The sequence below is a fragment of the Micropterus salmoides genome, unplaced genomic scaffold (assembly GCF_014851395.1).
Source record: "Micropterus salmoides isolate LMB-PRFRI ecotype aquatic unplaced genomic scaffold, ASM1485139v1 Ms_hic_scaffold_2381, whole genome shotgun sequence".
Lineage (NCBI taxonomy): Eukaryota > Metazoa > Chordata > Actinopteri > Centrarchiformes > Centrarchidae > Micropterus > Micropterus salmoides.
In genome coordinates, this window is record NW_024041575.1 from 530 (window position 1) to 13,392 (window position 12,863).

The 12,863-nt window shown below is 40.1% G+C and overlaps 1 long non-coding RNA gene across 1 annotated transcript; it reads right to left on the reverse strand.

The window, feature by feature from the left end:
* Nucleotides 1-4,793: 4,793 nt before the first annotated feature.
* LOC119918719 lies at nucleotides 4,794-7,169 on the reverse strand. Its single transcript, XR_005447488.1, has 3 exons — nucleotides 7,136-7,169; nucleotides 7,008-7,036; nucleotides 4,794-4,984 (listed from the first exon to the last, which is right to left on the reverse strand). It is a non-coding gene; the product is annotated as an uncharacterized LOC119918719 (long non-coding RNA).
* Nucleotides 7,170-12,863: the final 5,694 nt, after the last annotated feature.

Genomic DNA, 12,863 nt, shown 5'->3' on the forward strand with positions numbered 1-12,863 from the left:
TTCTGGACGTGTAAAAGACATCATAAGCCTCTAAGAAGAGGAGCAAGAATATAAGGTGCGTAAGCCCACAGGCTCCGTTTCCTATGCCTGTATTTTTAGATAATCTGCACTGAAGTCTTAGATTAGCCTCAGTTAGCCGCGCTGGTATCAACGGTGCTAACGCTGTAGCTTGCTAACATGCTAACCAGGATTAGCAGGAAGCTGACGTGCTGGTAAGTTAGGCCTACATCAACAATAACTAAACATTATTCACCTCTAGCAACACTCAGTTATGAACATGTCAACTTACTGAATGACTTATTTTATGTGTTAATCTTCCTCATAGGTCTACCTGTGGCTACTGAAGTGGAGAGCAGTACCATCGTGGTACCAGCACCCTGTCTCTCCAGTTTCTGCTGCTCCAGTGGATCCAGCTGACTGGACATCAGACTTAACGACCAGTTCACGTTGATGTGGTGAGCGGTAAAACCAGCACAGTTGACAGAGACATTTAGACTTTTCCAAAAGACACTCAGACAGTAAAGTCTTTTCTATCATTACATGTTTAGATCACTCATAAAGAAGCAGGTTGAGAAATGATGCTGTCAGCTGTTTCCTAGTTTTTGTCTCTTAAACTCTTGTTTGGCTGTTATTAAAGATTTAAGCTTTGGTCATAATCACTTTATGAGTCTTTTTATTCAGCACTAAGTTCATCAGTGTCTACTGGCTCTTGAACTGCCATTAAGCTCAGTAGCTCTGGTGGTATCATGTGTTTCCTGTTTGACTTCAAACATAGTAGATATAATAATATAGATTATTGTTTTTCAGCAGAATCAGCTTTATTGCCAAGTAGGTTCAAGAAATTTGCTTTGGTGTGTTTTGCTAAACAAACATGGCAGGTTTAGAACAGAAGAAAGATTCATCGGGTCTTATTTAAAACAAGAAATGTTTCTGTGTCATATATAGTGACAACGCCCGACAGTCAGAGGGGCCTCCAACTAAATTTTCAATAGGCCCCCGAAGGCCGAGGGCCGGCTCTGCTTCCTGTATTCTGTATTTTCCTATGATGAAGGGTTTGTTTAGTCTTTGCAGTCACTTAATTAAGAAGATTTTTTCTGCTTTGCCATAAAATTACAAAATATTTGTACAACAACGTTTATTAAAATGAATAAAATAAAAAGTAAAATAATGAAGTTCAGTATGTGGAGAGAAAGAGGCTGACAGGAAGACAGAGAGACTCCAGAGAAAGATGAGTTACTACCTTGTAGTTTTGTTGAAGCATCATTGGTTGTTGATTTTGTGTTTTCAGTAGTTGTTGTTGTTGTTGCTGTTTTTGTTGTTGTTGTTTCTGTTGTCAGAAATATTGCGAGAGGAAGAAAACAAGAGTAAAGTTCATCACTGTGAAAAGTCATCAAATAAACAAATGTTTTGGTGGTTTTAGTCATCTTGAACAGCTCAGCATATTCTCACCTGTTTTCTCACCTGAGGACTGAGGGCTGAAGGTGAACAGCTGCACTTTTCTAGAGGAACCATCTGTCACTTCACACTTCAAGTTAGACTTTGATTTGTAACTAAAATGAGAATCCAGGAAAGACACAGCGGCGGAGCAGACAGACTGTGATGTCTTCATGTCTTTGTTATCTTTGTCCACATCTTTACCCTCATACAGCCACTTCACTGTGTGTCTACAGAACTGTTCATGTTCGACACAGAGCAGTTAACGTCACCTCATCAGCGTCCTTACGTTCAGTCACTGGTGAAGATGGAGATATTGTGAGAGAAAGACAACAAGAGTAAAGTTAACTTCATCACTGTGATCATAATTATTGTAATGTTTCAGTATATTGTTCTAACAAGACAGTTTGAGCTGAAAACATTATGATGGAAATACTCACTGATAATAACAGAGATGAACCAGAGAGTCTGGAGCTTGATGTTGTTTTGATATGAACTGTTGACAGTAATAACGACCAACATCCTCGACTGTACCTTCTTTATAATCAGAGAACAGTTCTCTGTAACACTCAGTCTGTCTGATTTAGATTTGGCGTTTTCACCAATCTGCCCAAGTTCAATCAGCTCTACTGCTGATCTGCTTCCTGAACCACTGAAGAGCCATGTAGTATATTCAGTTTTTCTGACCGTCTTCACATTTTCACAAGGCAAAGTGACGTCATCTCCAACTCTGACAGTGAAGGAGATGGGAAGTTTTTCAGCTGCTGCTGTTGAGAAAATGATGAAAAATAAAGTGAAATGAGAAAATGTCTGTTATGTTCATAGTTAGTGACGATTATTTCTTTATCCTTAGTTTCCAAGAGTTCACTAAACTCACCACATTAGAAACAACAGATTTGGTTTTCTTAGTTAAATCAAATGTAGCTAATAAAGAATCTTTAATAATATTGATCAAGTTATTTTTTACAATGTGCCTTCCATTTATATATGTGATATATGTATTCTTACCTGTAAACTGAAGCACCGCTGGAAGAAATAAAGAAATCCATTTGAACTCAACCATCATGATTCTCTGAGTCTCTCCTTCTTCTGTCTCTTGTTCTCGTGCTCAGAACTGTCTGAGTTTCTAAACTAGTGCTTTAGTAGAGAGACGCAGCAGCTACTTCCTGTGGTTAGGATGATGTCACTTCCTCATAGTGACTTTTAGTCTGTTTTAGATTTCAGTCTCTCTGAATTTCTTATTGATGTCTAAAAGCCATAAACTCTGTTACAATTTTTACATTTTTGAAATGTAGTTTTCTCTCTCATCCACAGTGACTGACAGAGACCCAAATTCTGATCAGCAACATGAGATGCAGCCATCAGAGTTCACACTTTGTTCATTCAGGTCTATTTGTGACAATGACGTGTTTCACCAAGCGAAAAGAATAAGAAGAAGATAGTGTATGATAGTGTCTTTGGTTCTGGTTCAGCATTGTGTGGGTCTGACTTTCTTCAATACTTGGTGACTCCTGTTTGTGGCACCCATGAACTGGTGAACTTGATTCATCCTCATCTACAGACTGCAGACATTACTTTAAACAAGGAGATTGTAAGACTTCAGTTCACTGAGACAAACACCTGCTGTTTCCTTTATGACCTGGAAAAAAGTTGACCCCTCGATTGTCACTGTATAATTCTCACTCTGTCTGAATCCTTGCTTTATCTGCTCCCTGCCTGACGTAACATGACACTGGAAGGTTAGAGGTCCTCCAGAGGGAAGGTTTACTACTAGAAGGGGACAAGAGGAGGGAGGTGGTTCTACTAGTAGAGGCAGAACATTCATAGTAAAGAATATTCACTTTCCATTATGACACTGTTAGTACATGAAGGAATCACAAACACAATGTAGACTAAAGTGGTGAACATTTCTTTATTTGCAGTTTATATTGTTAGCAGATATATAAAGAGGAGACTGTTACTAGAGTTAAATGCTCGTTCCTGTTAAATGAAGCTGAAATCCAGCTGCTGTGTTCTGAACTGGCTGCAGAAAATAAAGATTTTCACAACTGATGCAGGAAAAGACATTTTATAAAACTCACAGTGGGCTTCCTGATATGAGATGAAATCAAGACTTGAATATTGTTGTTCAAAGTCAGACTGAAACAGAAACAGCTGAGCACAAAACACACAAACATTTCTCACACTGATAAATAAAAACAAAACAATCAGTAATAAAAACCTAAAAATGATCTGATGAGATTTTTGTTATCGTTGAAGAAATACTGTGAGCCAGGTTCAGGTGTGAAGAAGTTTCAGAGACTGATGAAGACTTAACATAGCATGGTTTATTGAGCCCGGCCGGTTCTTGGAAACATTCTTGTAGGACTCAACCTTGTATGATTACCGGAGAACACCGATATCTGCTAGCCTGACGCATGAGCTACTGACTCTACCTAATCAGTCTGTTGTTGTCTCGCTGACAAGGACGTGTGAGAAATACCTCGAGCTAGAAGGTCAGAAAACACTTATGGGGTCAGCTAAATTAAGGCTCACGCAGACGACACGACTTTCAGCGTCGGCCGATGGCCGTGCTGTTCACACTGCACAACTTGCCGTCTTGTGACGTGAGTCTTGAAGTCGTCGTGGCGTTCACACTACCTGACTGATCGGTGACAGGGGGTCACACACTACACGAGCTGACAGCGGCTGTGTCATCCGACGCCAAACCACGTTTTGTCAAGAAAACATGTGAAATGTGAAACGGGAAATGATGCGAACCTACAGACAAAACAGCTGTTTGTTATTATAAAGATAAAGACTCTGGGTGAAAGAAAGGATTAGCACAGGCAGGTAGCAGGGATCGTCTGAGCTACAGAGAGCTGGAGGGGAGTTTTGAGGTGAAAAGTAGCTGCCTGCTCTCATTGGCTGGATGTGGATGTCGAGTCGGCCGACTGTTCCAGATATTTGGATGCTAGATATCTGGCTGGCGTCTGCGATGTGTCAGAAATGTGTCGGGAAGCCGTTTTGAAGCGTCCTCGAGTAGTTCACACATGACGAGTGGCGACCGCCGATCGATCTCTGATTTACCCCTGATCACAGTCTGACGGTCGCCGAGCGGCAAATCGGGCTTAAAACTGTGTGGTGTGAACTAGGCTTTACTCTAAGCTAGACCTGTCTGACCTTTCCTTGTTACATAAACAAAGCACCTTAAGAAATCTTCTCAACAGTTCTCTAAAGGCTTCAACTACTCGTGTAAATGTGCTGTTATTTAACTGCAGTGGAGTCTTTTCTCTGATGAGCTGATGTTGATATGGAAGTTGTTGATCAGTGGAGTCTGACAGAGGCAGAAGGGTCTCCATCGTTTTCATAGTTCACCACACCATCATCTTCATCTTCATCATTATTCACCTGTGAAACACAAACAAACCCTCACTCTGACACACTTTAACTGACAGCTTTCACATCACTGACCCACATTTAACACAAGGAGATAAGAAATAACCTGACAGCACCTGAACGCACCGTCAGCTACTGTTACATGTTTCTGCCACTGAGAGAGGAAGTGTTTCTGTGGTAACGAAGGACACGCAGAAGGAAATTAAGTAATTGATTAAAGTAAAATAAATAAATATATGAGTAAATATAAAGTAGGCTACCCCAAACTGTCACATGTTCCTGCAGCTGACTGACCAGAGAGGGAGTGTTTAATTGGTACCCCAAATCCAAAATGTTCCTCCCAGTTTACTGCTGATGTTTTGAAACTGACCACAGTTCAATCAGACCCTGAACGCACCATTAGTTACTGTCAGATCTGGGGTCTCATTTATAAACGGTGCGTACGTAATAAACAGGGCTGGAAACGTGCGCACGCCACTTCCCAAGCAAAGGTTGTGATCTGTAAAAAACACACTTGGTGGGAAAATGTGCGTCCCGTAAGTAAACTCTGAACCATGCGTACGCACATAAAGAGGAGAAATGAGAAACATGGCAGAAGGATGAAACTGTTTGAAATGAAGGCCTACTACTGTGTAACATATATACTGAAGTGCGCAATAAAAAACATAATTTAAGATAATTCGCGGCGCACAAAAAGAACCATGACTGAGGATAATAAACACAAACAGAGATTCTGTTTCTGCAAGAGAACACCTCAAATATGTTGGACACTTTAATCAGGAATCATATTAATTAATACGCCTACTTGCATGCATTGAATTTATTCTCATAAATAAGGTGAACAGGAGGACAAATTATATTTAAATTGATGCCGTCTTCAGTGCGTCAGTCGAGCAAATAGGAGAGCAGAGTTTCATGTGTTGTAATCACATGTTCGTTTCCTTATCGAGCCAAACGCTGAGCGCCAGCGTGTGGATGTGATGCTCTGCTTGTAAAAACACATTATGGAAAAATAACACTATTTTATTGTCATTTACAACAAGTCACCTGCTATTTCTTTTAACTCATCGCCAGCCTCGTTAAGGGAGTGGACTGTTTGTGTCGCCTAAATAAATGTTTAAACACAGGTGGAATGCATTTGGTTTACTCTCTTTTCAAACGGGGGGATCTTGGGTACCTGGGTCATCCCCAGCCAGCAACGTCACTACTCAAGAGGGAGGCCCCTTCCTGCAGATTGGTTATAAAGGGGTGGAGCTCTGGCGCCCCCTTTCCTCCGGTGCGTGAAAGTGCGTTTTTTACCCACCAAACAACAAGCTTCAGCTTCACCAAAGGAACATCAGTGTCACACTGAGTTAAATCTCCTTTTGTAGCTTCACTGTCAGAATTTGCCTCCTTTTCTTCCTGCAGTCAGGACGTATTAATATTAACGAGGGGCGTTTCACTGACCATTCACAGGCAACTATGGGCGTTTGAAGGGTCGGACATGGAGCTCCCTATGCGCCACATTTCAAGTTGGTTGTGATCTGTAAAGGGAACTAGCTTACAACTGTGCGTACGCACGGTTTTATAAGTCTGAATATTTTTTGGCGTACGACATTTTTGGCTTTTGGGCGCACGTACACTGTTAGTGAGGTTTCTACGCACAGTTTTATAAATGATCTTTATCTGACTGGCTGCTGGACAGTTTGCATTGGAACTAGATTTATAGTAGTACAGTAACGTGGACGTTGTTTTTGGAAATAAAACTAAACTATCTGTGTTGTTTAAAGCTGCTAGAGGTTAAGTGAGAAAATACTGCATGATGTGATGTAATTTAGGTGAACTGACCCTTTAATCTGGAATAATGTTCAGTTTGTATTGACACTGTGTCAAAGACGTGTTGATTCAGATCTATGGCGTCTAAAGGAGGCTGTAGTTTGTTGGTGTTGTACTTAAATTGTCATATTGATATAATACTACATCCACTTTACTTTACTAGTAGGTAATATTAAAATTTTTATTGTAATATTCTTTTATTTTAATTTTATATGCAATGAATCCTGTGAACTTTGCTGCTACGGCCACTTCAGTACAACTCAGAGTCCTGTTTCTGTTTGTCTTCTTCTATCTATATCTACACTTCAGAATGAAGAACAGATGTCACAAACACTGGTTTGGTGTGTAAAGTACCAACTGTAAAAACATTATAAACTCACTGTGTTTTCATCCATCTGTGTTTTTGTCCCTGAAAAGAAAAGAGAAAGAGTCGACTTTAGTTTCCACAGTGAAAATCCAGCTTTATCAAAACTTCCTGTTTCTGAGTTTCATCTGTGAATGTTCTCACCTTTAGTTCTTGTCCAGATGTTGACTGCCACAACAATTATTATGAGTGCTGCTAAACCCACAGACACAATGATGAACCTCCAGAACGATTCTGAAAACATTAGAAACATTTTGACTGCACAGTTCAGTTCTGTTTGAAATCCTGCAGCTAAAGTAGCAACGAATCACAGACTTTCATCAGCTCACAGTTTTCCCGCATGTCTTTGCTAACTGTGAATGTAGTCGTCTGATTTGTGAGCAGCAGTGGATCTTGTGGATTGAGCAACAACAACTGAGTGAGACTGACTGAATAAGAGAATATCTCCACCCACAGCCGAGCGTCGCTCTGACATTCAGACTTTAGACTCCAGAAGAGGAGAGAGAGGGACTGGAGTTATAAAATAAACTTTACTTACAAATAATTACATTACAGTGACTAAATGCTCCACGACAAATTATAATAATATATATAATAATTATTTTATTCTGAAAAACAGATTTCATTATTTAAGGGGAAAAACTAACCCTTAAAGCAGATCTTATTAAACATGTCAATAAGTATCATTTTCAGACACAGAGTGACTTAATTAAAGAAGCTTTCTTTTTCTTTTCTTGAGAAAATACACACACACAAACAACTTAATAAAACAATGAATAAAATAAAAAGTAAAATAATGAAGTTCAGTATGTGGAGAGAAAGAGGCTGACAGGAAGACAGAGAGACTCCAGAGAAAGATGAGTTACTACCTTGAAGTTTTGCTGAAGTATCATTGGTTGTTGATTTTGTGTTTTCAGTTGTTGTTGCTGGTTTAGTTGTTGTTGTTTTTGTTAGTTTAGTTGTTGCTGGTTTCGTTGTTGTTGTTGTTGTTGTTGCTGGTTTAGTTGTTGTTGGTTTAGTTGTTGTTGTTGTTGCTGGTTTAGTTGTTGCTGGTTTAGTTGTTGTTGTTGTTGCTGGTTTAGATGTCAGAGATATTGCGAGAGAAAGAAAACAAGAGTAAAGTTCATCACTGTGAAAAGTCATCAAATAAACAAATGTTTTGGTGGTTTTAATCATCTTGAACAGGGGTGTTTCCCAAAAGCATCGTTGCTGACTGCGGTAGCAACTTCCTTGGTTGGAACTTTGCAGTTGCGACGCAACTGTTTCCTAAAACCCTAGTTGGAACTACGGAGGTAACTAAGTTGGTAACTTACACGGTACGAACCATCGTTAAGCGACGCAGGTGTTCCCTGAAACCATAGTTCAGACGAACGTTCGCACCAACTGTTGTTAAGTTGCATAGTTGGAACTACAGCTCCTGACCTGTGGTTAGAAGCTTAGTTCACGGTGACTACGTCACAGAGAGCAGAAAATGCAGTGTTAGGAGGTGGATGTGATGTGTTTTAAGCAGGGAATGTTAGATAATCCTGCTGTACAAACATATTAAAGGTGAATTTTTAAAATAAATGTAGTTGTAAAAGTACTTTTAAATGTATTTGTGGGGTCATGGGTAGGGTTGCACTGATTCAGTAGGCTACTAAGTATCTCAATGTAGACCATCTACAAACAGCAGGTGTTTTTCTCACAGATTACCCGTCTGCTCACAATAACTTAATTTAATATTAGTCACCCAGTACAAAGGTTAAAGGACAAAACGGAGAATGTAAAGACAAGACTTTTAATATTACCTACATGTATACGTTTCTGGGCCTCTGGGGAAGATGGGTGTTCTCTAGTCTTCATTACAAACATAAAAAGGGACAGCATAAAATCCATGAAAGTACTGTAATGAATAAATCCCTGAGAGTTTTCGTTGCCTTTATAACAAAGATAAATAGAGAACTCACGGGAGTCGTATCTGTCTCAATAGAGAACATGCGTAAGCTCAGACACTTAGCGCACTGAGCTGTTCTCAAAACCTAGATGTCAGATGCCAAGGATTCATAATAGTGTTACAGTGTTGACACAAAGATACTAAACCTATTTCACTAAATGTCTTGGAATCGCTAATAGTTCTTAATTTTTTCTTCTAAGTTATAGCCGATATTTAGGCTAAATAAATGATTAGGTTATATATTATTTATATTGTTGATTTCATTAACACTATTGTTGATTTTCTTGTTGTTGCCGGTACGACAATAATATAAAAGCCTAAATAATAAGTTAGTAAAATAATGTCACTTAATATCGGTCACAACTGACATATTTAGGCAGAATATGACGTTTTGTGAGTTTCGTGCTGTGAAAGTCAGACGAACACACCTGGAAACATGTTAGTTCGAACTACGTTGGCTCAAACTAATTAGTTCAAGGTATGACAGTTTAGGGAAACGGTCGTATTTCAGATGTTTGTTTGTGTAACGATGCATCGTACCAACATAGTTCAACGTTACCTTACGTGGTTGTTCGGGAAACACACCCAGCTCAGCATATTCTCACCTGTTTTCTCACCTGGCGACTGAGGGCTGAAGGTGAACAGCTGCACTTTTCCAGAGTAATCATCTGTCACTTCACATTCAAGTTAGACTTTGATTTGTTAATAAAATGAGAATCCAGGAAAGACACAGCGGCGTAGCAGTCAGCCTGTGATGTCTTCATGTCTTTGTTATCTTTGTCCACATCTTTACCCTCATACAGCCACTTCACTGTGTGTCTACACCATCCATGTGTCGACACAGAGCAGTTTAACGTCACCTCATCAGCGTCCTTACGTTCAGTCACTGGTGAAGATGGAGATATTGTGAGAGAAAGACAACAAGAGTAAAGTTAACTTCATCACTGTGATCATAATTATTGTAATGTTTCAGTATATTGTTCTAACAAGACAGTTTGAGCTGAAAACATTATGATGGAAATACTCACTGATAATAACAGACAGAAGAACCTGAGAGTCTGGAGCTTGATGTTGTCCTAATATCAACTGTCTACAGTCATAACGACCAACATCCTCGACTTTGACCTTCTTTATAATCAGAGAACAGTTCTCTGTAACACTCAGTCTGTCTGATTTAGATTTGGCGTCTTTGTGAATCTGCCCAAGTTCAAACAGCGCTACTGCTGATCTGCTCCCTGAACCAGCAAAGATCCATGTAGTATTTTCACATTTTTGCTGACCGTCTTTCACATTTTCACAAGGCAAAGTGACGTCATCTCCAACTCTGACAGTGAAGGAGAGGGGAAGTTTTTCAGCTGCTGCTGTTGAGAAAATGATGAGAAATAAAGTGAAATGAGAAAATGTCTGTTATGTTCATAGTTAGTGACGATTATTTCTTTATCCTTCGTTTCCAAGAGTTCACTAAACTCACCACATTAGAAACAACAGATTTGGTTTTCTTTGTTAAATCAAATGTAGCTAATAAAGAATCTTTAATAATATTGATCAAGTTATTTTTTACAATGTGCCTTCCATTTATATATGTGATATATGTATTCTTACCTGTAAACTGAAGCACCGCTGTAAGAAATAAAGAAATCCATTTGAACTCAACCATCATGATTCTCTGAGTCTCTCCTTCTTCTGTCTCTTGTTCTCGTGCTCAGAACTGTCTGAGTTTCTAAACTAGTGTTTTAGTAGAGAGACGCAGCAGCTACTTCCTGTGGTTAGGATGATGTCACTTCCTCATAGTGACTTTTGGTCCCCAAATTCTTGATCAGCAACATGAGATGCAGCCATCAGAGTTCACACTTTGTTCATTCAGGTCTATTTGTGACAATGACGTGTTTCACCAAGCGAAAAGAAGAAGAAGAAGAAGCTGAAGGTGTGAAGATTGTTAGTTAAATAAATGTTTGCAATGATGCAACTTGTTTTCTTCAGATAGTGTTTATTAGAAAACAGACAGGATCCATGGTGATGTTTGACAGCACACATGAACAGACAGGTGAAGAGTCAAACTCCTCTCCCACCAGAATCTGACTCCTGATGTCCATGGTGCAATATGGTGATACTGTAGCAGCTGCTGAAGAACACAGATAAGATGATATTTTACTGCTCTGAGATCTGCTGGTTCCTCATTTTATCTTTGCAGCTCTTTTTTTTAAGATTAAGGAAACTCAGCAGAAGTTGAATCAGGAAGACATCGTTCATGCTGACTCTATTTCTCCCCCGCCCCCTCTCTTCCTTTTTTCTGCTTCCAACTCCGTCATTAGATTGAGGGCGTTCATTCTTTCAGTTAAACCAATCAGAATTTGCCACAACCTCTGTGAGCCAATCATATTGTTGCTGTCAGACTTTCAAACTGTCTTTTCTCTCCTGGAGGACCCCGACCAGATAAAAGACTGCAGCATCACTCCAGCTCCAGGCCTCCCTCCCTCTCTCGCTCCAGCAGCTGGTGGATCAAGCAGTCTTCAGTGATCCCACTGAGCCCTTCACATCCATTCTGGTTCTGGCCTCTGTGGTCACAGCCCCTCCACCAGGTAGGCCATACATCCCTCTCACATTTCTTAAACTCTCCTGTTCCTTTTCCTTTTAATTCCTCTTTAAGCCTCTTTTTCATTTAAGTCTCTCCTGACTGAGCTGAATAGGAAGTGTTTTGGTGAGAATGTGGACATGAGACAAACAGGCGTTTATCAAATTCTGATGAAAACTACTTTAACCCCTGGATGTCCTGGTTTTGGTTGTGAGTTTGGTGATTTCCTGTTTTCTTTTGTTAAATCCTTCCTCGTGGGTCTTTGTCAGTTCACTTCCTGTCCTTGAGTTGATTTTTGTTTCCACCTGTGTCTCGTTTCCTCCACCTCTCTTGGGTATTTAAGTGTGTGTATTCCTTTTTGTCTAGTGTTGGCTCGCCTGTGTTTTACAATAAGCACGCCATTTGTTTTCACTCTGGAATTTGGGAGTTTTACCTGGCTAGGTAACTGAAAAATGTTCAAATCCAGGTTTGTTGTTTCACATGTATGACTACTACTTTATTGAATGCAGATTACATTTCATTCACAGTTAACATGAGCTAGAGGAAATGAGATGTTTGCTAAGAAAAGAGCAAGTTGAAAGTTAAAACTTGAAATGATAAGAATTATGAATTAGAGATGATAATGCAGACTGTATTTTATGATAGTGTCTTTGGTTCTGGTTCAGCATTGTGTGGGTCTGACTTTCTTCAATACTTGGTGACTCCTGTTTGTGGCACCCATGAACTGGTGAACTTGATTCATCCTCATCTACAGACTGCAGACATTACGTTAAACAAACAAGGAGATTGTATCTTTGTAAAGGTGCTTACTGACCAAAAGCGAAGTGAGCGTTGTGGGCGCTGCGTTTACATACAAAGTCAATGCAAAGACACATAGCGCCACGATTTCCTGTCAGGCGGTGCGAAGAGGGCGCTGCCGGCAAGGAGAAGGCCTTTGCGTGAGTTGAACATTTTCAACTCGAGCGAGAAAGTCGCTTGACGCTAAGTCGCTGTAGCCTATCAGCGTTGAGATCATCCTGACATCACCGATGGCTTCAGAGCGTTGTGTGGAGAGGGCCGGGCAGAGCGGGGGATTGAAATGCCGCTGGCCGGCGGAGAGCTGCTACACTTGGAGAAGTTGAGGACAGAGCCGAGAGCAGCACTGCAGCTTTTGGACAAATAAACACCCGCAGTCGGTTTGGATTACACTCTGACAACTAATCCGTTTGCCCGTGGGAGGAGCTCGGAGTAAACTGCTTTTATTAAATTAGCTTTTCACTTTAGTTTTGGTGATTACAACGTTGATTTATCTTCACTGGAGCTTCTCAGCGGCTAGCTTCCATGCACATCTGGTTTCACTGTTGTTGTTGTTGTTGTTAGAAGGGGTG